Source organism: Cannabis sativa, chromosome 6, assembly GCF_029168945.1.
Source record: "Cannabis sativa cultivar Pink pepper isolate KNU-18-1 chromosome 6, ASM2916894v1, whole genome shotgun sequence".
In the NCBI taxonomy this organism is placed as follows: domain Eukaryota; kingdom Viridiplantae; phylum Streptophyta; class Magnoliopsida; order Rosales; family Cannabaceae; genus Cannabis; species Cannabis sativa.
The window spans coordinates 54,487,179-54,495,302 of NC_083606.1; the positions used below are offsets into that span (position 1 = coordinate 54,487,179).

An 8,124-nucleotide genomic window follows, 5' to 3' on the forward strand; every position below is an offset into this window, starting at 1 on the left:
ATAAGGACTAGGAATTTCGCTTGAGTCATTCCAATAGCCATTGTAAAATTTCTTATCTTATCCTTATTCTTTTGATAAGTTATTACTATCCATGTAAATGGTTAGATTAACTTTTCTTTGTTTTATTTTAAAGTTCCTATCTTGAACATATCATAGTAGGCTATCACTAGTGTTATCCAAATAATAATAGACTGGAATTTTAAAATCCTCCCACTAAGATAAGGTACTGTGATTATATGTCCAAGAACTTTTACTGGTATCAAGTTACTATTATAATAGTAACATATTTATTGGAACACTTACAAGATCAATAATAAGTTCTATAAGTCTGCTAGTTCGTTTGTTACATTATGTCCATGTCTAATCAAAATATGTGTGCCATAGAGATTTTGTAGTGTATTGAGTATAGTCTAGATGTAATACCCTAGGATTAAGGAAAGGGATTAGCAAAACCCTAACTAGTTAATTGAGTATTATTATAGAATTATATTATTATATAATTTATCATATGCGAATTAATATGCGAAATGACATGTTAAGACCCCGTTAGTGAGCCAGGGGCATTTTAGTAATTTTGACCCGAGAAGGGTAAAACTGTGAATTTAATTTATTTACGTGCTTATGAACTATATTAATATATAATATATCTACTGTGTCCTTTTTCAGGTGTATTTTGATAATTTGGCGCGGTATAGTCCCAACCAGGTATTTCAGGCCGAACTGGGTTTGGGACCGAAATATAATTCTAGGATAAATTATTGACATTTTATTTATGTGTGAATAATCTGATTTTTTTTTTTTTTTGAGTTTATTTGTGATATGAATGACCATTTTGTCCTTGAATGCTTTTAATTGTGTTATATGGCCCTAGGGGCAATATGATAATTTGGCCTACATGTATTATTTGTATTAAATGGAATATTTGTGAAAGAGATTTTATTTTCTGATTTTTCAACACCCAGCCGACCTCTCTCTCTCTCTCTCTCCCTAAACTTCTTTTCTAAGTTTTGATTTTTGTTGAGAAACAGCTTGAATTTTTGCTAACTTTTGGAGCTTGGAATTTGGAGGTGTTGAGGATTGTTCTTGCTATAATTTGAGGTAGTAATTATTATTTTAAATTTAATTTTTCCATTGCTGAAATTTGTTGAGAGTAATGTTTTTGGGCTTTGAATGCATGAGGGTTGAAAAGGGGAGCTAATGGTGATTTCTTTGTAACTTGAACTTGTTTAATTATGGATTTCGCACCTATGTTGTTAGCAAGTTTTAGGGTTATTTTTCAAGTTTAGAAATCTAATTTTTATCCCAATTTATTGTTGTTGGATGATGTTGAAGCATGTGGGGATTTTCAAGTTCTTGAATTGCATGTATGTCTTAATTGGGTTGTTCTTGATGTTATGAACTTGTAGTGTCTTAAACTCTTGATCTTTGCTTTGGGTAAGCTTTGGGTGTGATTAATTGAGTTATATTTAGTGTTTATATTATGATTTATAGCTCTGAATTTATTTTGCTTGAAGCTTGAGATTTTGACTTGGATGAGCAAGTCTTTATTGTTGGAGTTTTATGGATTTAGGCTCTTGGTTTGGAGCTTAGTTTAGATGTTGTTAAATCTGAACTTTGAGGAGTATATGGTTTGATTTTGATGCATATTTTATGTATTTTAATGCCCTATTTTAGAACTTTCTAGTTAGTGGTGTATGACTTTGAATTATATGAAAATTTGTGTTGAATTTGTTTAATTTTGGGGCTGAAATTTGGTGCTGGTTTTTGGTATTGTTGGAGAGTGAATTAGGTGTAATTCCTCTCTAATTAATGTGTTTATGCTAGGTGAAAGTTTGGTATGATTGTGGGTTGATATAGCATGAAAATTGGTATTTTTGGATGCATTTTCGTGGCTGAAAACTAGGAGGATGTTTGGCTTTACAGTTTAAAAACTGTTTTCTGTTTTTTAAAACTAAAAACAGTTTTTAAAAACTATTAGGAGTCGTTTGGCAAAAAATTTTAAAACTGTTTTTTAAAAATTGAGTTTTAAAAAACTAGAAAACAGAAAACATCAAAATGTTGTTTTCAATTTTTAAAAATAATTTTTTTTGTCTAAAATATTATATTTTATATTTTGCTCACATACTCGAATCCTAAACCCGAAACCATACCCGAACCTAGAACCGGATGGGTTAATGTCATGGTATGGTGCTAAAATATTGATTTTTTTCGTAAGAAAAAATCTAAAAACAGTTTTTAAAAATTTGTGCCAAACACCATTAAAATTTTAAAATGACAAAAACTGTTTTCTATTCTCACTGTTAAAAACACAATTTTAAAAACTGAAAACTGAAAACACAGCCAAACAAGCTCTAGGAATTTTATTATATTTACACAATTAATATGTTAAATTAAATTCTCTTAATTTATCCAGCATGGATTTATGTAGATTTAATTTAATAATTTTATCATAAAGTATAAAATTTTGAAACATTTATAAATAATTAAGTGTTTCATACCTTTCATTGAGATAGAAATATTAAACTTTAAGTTTTTCATAAATTGTTTAAATCTATCATAATCTACATCTAAATCTAATCTTATTAAATTAAAAATTTAGCACACAAGCAATTTTTGTTGAATAAGATTTCATATTTAAGCATGTTTATTCATTGGTAAAAATATGATTCATTTAAACCTCAAAACTATATATGTAATTTTATTACATCACTATTCATAAATTTTTACCATACCAGCAGAAATTTCAAAAATTTATTCTGATAATTTCATATAAAATGTACAGTTTTTACTGTATAATTAATAAAAATAAATCACACTTTATTATCACCAATAAATTTTAATTTATTGTGTATGAATTCATTCTAATATAGTTAATGTGATTATTAACACATAGTGGATTATTTTAGATTGTTATTCCACATTCATAATTTCTTGCAAGGTTTACAAATAAACCTAAGAAAGTCAGTAACTGTGAGCAAATCTTATCCACATACAAGATGAGTTCTCACATTTAGAAGTTTAAGGAACAAGCAATATAGTAGTGGCTTTGTTTTTAAATTAGCAAAGACCTTTATGTTCCAATATTCTATTGAAACTTGATTTAGACACATTTAGAGGTCTTTACTACAAAATGATGTCACTCATAAAGATATGTAAGTTCAATCTGATAATAAGAAATGTGTTATTAATAAGAATTCTTCTACATTATAGCACCAAAGATTATGGAACATATCTCCATAAATAGAATAAATATTAGTAAATGGTGGGGATATTCATTACACTTGATTTTACTAACTTTATATGTATTCCAACAAGTCAAAATAGGTGCACATTAGAATTCTATCATATTAGAAATCATACAAGTCATTTAATTTTGAAGACATGGACTCAAATTTTGCATCTCATTTTTAACGATTACTCACATAAATTATATTTCTACAAAAGTATAGATTTATATGTGTCAAAGACATTTAAATCTTAAGTAGAGAAATAGTGCATTTTGCACATTAAGATAGTAAGATCAAATATAAAATGGAGAATACTACATTAAAATTCGTGAGTATGGATAAATTCCAGTCCATTTGCAAAGTTTCTTTAAAAGCATGGGTTCATTTCCCGATACATATGCTTGGTACACCCAAATTATAGTGTGTGACAGATTTAAGAAACTAAGCATTTTTTAGACATAGGGTGGAGCCTACATAGCAAACTCCAAACTTTCCTAAATCTCTGTCAATTGACACTCTTCAATGGGAGTGTACATATCGAATTGTGTTCTAACCAAAGTTGTTTCTCAAACATATTTTGAGTTATGATAAGGTTAAAAATTGACTTTATGACATGTACACATTTTAGAAATACTCGTATACAGTTAGAGTACAATTGTCAAAGAAAAGATATGGGCCCAAATACCATAAATGAGCATTTCATCTTAAAAGCTATAAGGTCTAAGGGTTACATATTTTATTATCCATCTCACAATACTAGAATTGTAGAATTAAGAGTTGACTTGATCAGTGGGAGTGATCGATCTAGGAACCTAGTTTCTGAGAAAGATCATTCTAGGAACGTAGTTTCTGAGAAAGATCATTCATATTTTCTCAAACTTCCACCTCAAGTATTAGATTAAATATGATTCACAACAACTCTTAAGTTAAGGTTAATAGTTATTAAGAATTCATAAATAATCATTAATAATCCACAAGTCATTGATAAAATTCTAATAAGTTATGTTATTTAGTAATTGCTTACAATTTCTAAAATAACATGCATATTGAACCATTTGCTCTTTTAAGAGTTTGTTGGTCCATCCTTAACATGCCTTATTAGAACAATAAGATCAATATTTTCTAGTGATTGCATTTTGTAATAAGAGTTCAACTACAATATTAATTTGAGACACAAATTAAATTATGGAATGCAAAGAATTAAAATTGTAGTACAATATGCCATAAATGAAGAAATGAATATCTTAAAGAGCAATAAAGTTTATCTTTAGTAAAGTTGCCTGATGGGGTGGAGAATATTAATTAAACATAGGTTTTTTCACCAATAATATTCATTAGGCAACATTGAGAAACATAAAGATTTTAAAAGAATATTCATTGCTAAGAAGTTCATTTTCAACTAAGAATCAATAACAAAGGAGATTTACATTCTCACTTGTCTTTATATAAGATTCTATTATAGATCTTGGCATTTGTTGCTCGTTTCAATTCATTAATAAATTCCAAACAATGAACTAGAGGAGAAGATATACAGACTGCCATAAAATTTTTTCTCTAATAGTGGTGAACATATGCAAGCTTAAAGTGTCTACCTATAGATTAAAATAAATGTTTCACAAATTGGTATTATATCATCTTTTCCTTTAGGTTTGAAAAGAGAATTATGGAAATAGTTATATACGAGAAGGTTAGTGAAAGTAATATTTATTTTATATATAGACAATATGTTACTTGCAAATGATAATAAAAGTTTTCTATATGAGGTGAAATAATTCATATCTCAAATTATTATTTTGAGATAATGAATATAAATAACATATATAATTTTAATTAATTAGAGAGTAGCCACATCATCTATGATTAAATAAAATTATGTATTATTCATCTGATATATCTTTTATCTTTAAGTGTGATAAATTCAACTCGAACCAGCATCTGAAAAATGATCTGGAGTGAGAATAAATTAAGAACATTCATTTTCTTCTAATTTTTGAAGCCTAATGTATGCCTAAGAGTCTGAATAAGACTTTGTATTGCATTTGTTGCAGGATCGTTAAGTAGTATCAGAATAAATAAAGTTAAGACCACTTTATTTTTCATACAAAGTAATGAGGTGTCTTTAAGATACTAAAAATTATATTCATGCATATTTTGTTAAGATGAATTGACCATCTGGAAATATAGTTAACCAATTAGATTCTAACATACTTCACTGGTTATATTGATTCACGTAAATCAATATTTTATTACGTCTTTTAAATTACCAGTAAGTTATATTGTAGAGAATCTTGATTGCTATTTCTACTATAGAAGTCAGATTCATTTATTGTTTTGAGGATACATCTTGTATGATGTATTATAGAGTTTCATAATAGGCCTAGAGTTGAGAATTACAATTTCATTAGGTCATTAAGAAAATTTTGCGATAAATTCAGCTACAATATTTATGGCTAATAATTATAAGAGTACTGGTCGAAGCTAGCATATCGACATTAAGTATTTAGTCATAAAAATGTGTGATAAGTGGTCATTTATCACGCAAACTGAATTGGGTAATCACATATGCTTGACTAAATAAAGGCATGGTGCAACACAAATTCAAGGATCATAAAGTAAATATGGGATTTAGCTAACCCATATGCAATTTTTTATTTGTACAACCATAAATTATTCAATGAAACTCTAATTTCGATATTTTCTCATATTTATGTGCACCTTAATTCTGAGAAAATTATCATAAGAGGACCAGAATAAACATAAGGCTTAGGGTTTATTCGCTTAAGTACATTGCCACATAAAGTACATTGTTATATAGTAAATGTATTGTAATACATGGAAGATAATACTCGACTTATAATGAGAACATGTGGCTATGATTTGTATGTTTATTATATAATGAGGAACGTTTGGGTTTGAATGTTTTAGTTTAAATGCTGACTAGGTGGGAGAATATTAGAATATTTCTAATTAAGGAAATAAAATAAAGTATTGATTTTGTGATAAATGAATATTTTATATTCATTGAATCTTGAATTAATTGTCAAAATATGAGGAAGCCTAATTACCCACATCAACTAGTTTCCTTTGCAGATCAAAGCTTATGTGGGTTTGAAGATAGAGAATCAATGGCTGGAGGTATTTCAATCCTTAAGTTATATAGTATATATATTTGTTTATTCTGCATTTTATGTACACATACATATATTTCAGTTTATACGTATAAATGTCTAACATGCGGGACATCAGGTAAGACAGTAGTTAGAACGTAGAGGTATCCACAATGGCGCTTATATGAAATGTGATGCATATGAGAAACTAGAAACTGGGATTAGAGTTATTACTCTAGAGTGAGCGATTAATTGGCTTAGGGTTATTACTAAAGTAAATTGTTAATATGTAATTGTTATGCCATGATATATATAAATTTCTATTGAAGTAAAGGGTTATGTGTTCAAGACATAATTAGGTTGGACTCGGGAACTAGAACCGAGATGAACCGTTCTAAGGCCTTAATGTAAATAGACGTGTGAGCGTAACACGTGGGCCTATGCCACATAGACATAGATAGGCATGTGAGCGTAACATGAAGGTCTGTATCATACAGACAAAAATGAAATGGCATTAATATTTATGTGATGTGTATTTATGATTATTGATATATTTTACTGTCTTGTTGGGCTTTGCTCATGGGTGCTCTACTGTGCAGGAAAGGGTAAATTTATTTCTAATCAGCCATGAGTGTGGGAGCTGGGCGATGAATGTACATGTTCGGGCCACACTAGACCAAGTGGGTTGGGGTCTACCAGTGTTGAAACTTTTGTAACTCTGTTTTGCCACTTAGGTCGGCTAAGGAAAAAGACTTGTAATATTTTGCAAAGCAATTTTTTGGATCCCAAAACATGTAACTTTTGTTTGTAAGGTTAAAATTATTACAAGTTTATTTTCATTTTATTTTCGTTAAAATTTTAATTTCTACGCTTATTTTATTAGTAATCTCCTTTGGAGGATTAGGGTTTCTTAATCATCTTGGGTAGCGTGCCTAAATGTTAGGGCGTTACTGTTTGGTATCAGAGCCTTGATTGAGCCGGAAGTGTGGTTGACGAGGATATCGGACCCCGTAAGGGGGGGTGATTGTGACAGTCAGTAGTCCTGTGATCCGTAAGGGGAAACACCGGGTAAGATGTGCAATCCCACACTGCCTAGGGAAGGTCAAGTGAGAAGATTCTAAGACTGTGTAGGTATGGGACTTTACAGTTGAAGAGGGCTCAAATGGATTGATTGGTACTATCTATATCAACAAGGTGCACCTTGTTTTTCGGCAGCCCATCACGAAAGAACTCCATAGATAAGCGTGCTTGACTTGGGGCAATTTCAGGATGGGTGACCTCCTGGGAAGTTTTCCCAAGAAGCGTGTGAGTGAGGACAAAGCACGCTGAAAACACTCGTGTTGGTCTGTAGGGTCAGTCATTAGTCCATGAAGCAGCCATAGTATCGTACTCGTGTATAAGAGCCATTCATTCTGTGGGTGTAAGGGCCCAATGGAGGCTTGAAGCGGGGATGTTACAAATGGTATCAGAGCGCCAATGTTTTTAAACTTCCTGTAGACCGGCCGAACATGTACAATAATCGTCAGGGATAAGCTCGACTCATGGTGCAGTAAGTGTTGAGAGTAAATACTTTACTGCTTATGTGATCAATTATTTACCGCTTTCCATTTTAGGCATTATGTAAGCATCTAGAGTATTTATATGATATTTGATGCCATGCTTTAAATTCTATATGATTAAGTGTTTATTTATATTGAGTAAATTGTTGAGTTAGGGTTTAAGGCAACGAGTGCATAAGTGTGGTATTAGTTCTTAACTCGTTGGGGTTGTTGATTACAGGGGTACTTGTA

The 8,124-nt window shown here is 30.2% G+C and overlaps 1 long non-coding RNA gene across 1 annotated transcript; it reads left to right on the forward strand.

Annotated features, from left to right (window-relative positions):
• Positions 1 to 559: 559 nt before the first annotated feature.
• On the forward strand, positions 560 to 7,182 carry LOC115724642 (uncharacterized). The gene is made up of 3 exons (XR_004013239.2): positions 560 to 1,098; positions 6,306 to 6,362; positions 6,934 to 7,182. It is a non-coding gene; the product is annotated as an uncharacterized LOC115724642 (long non-coding RNA).
• Positions 7,183 to 8,124: the final 942 nt, after the last annotated feature.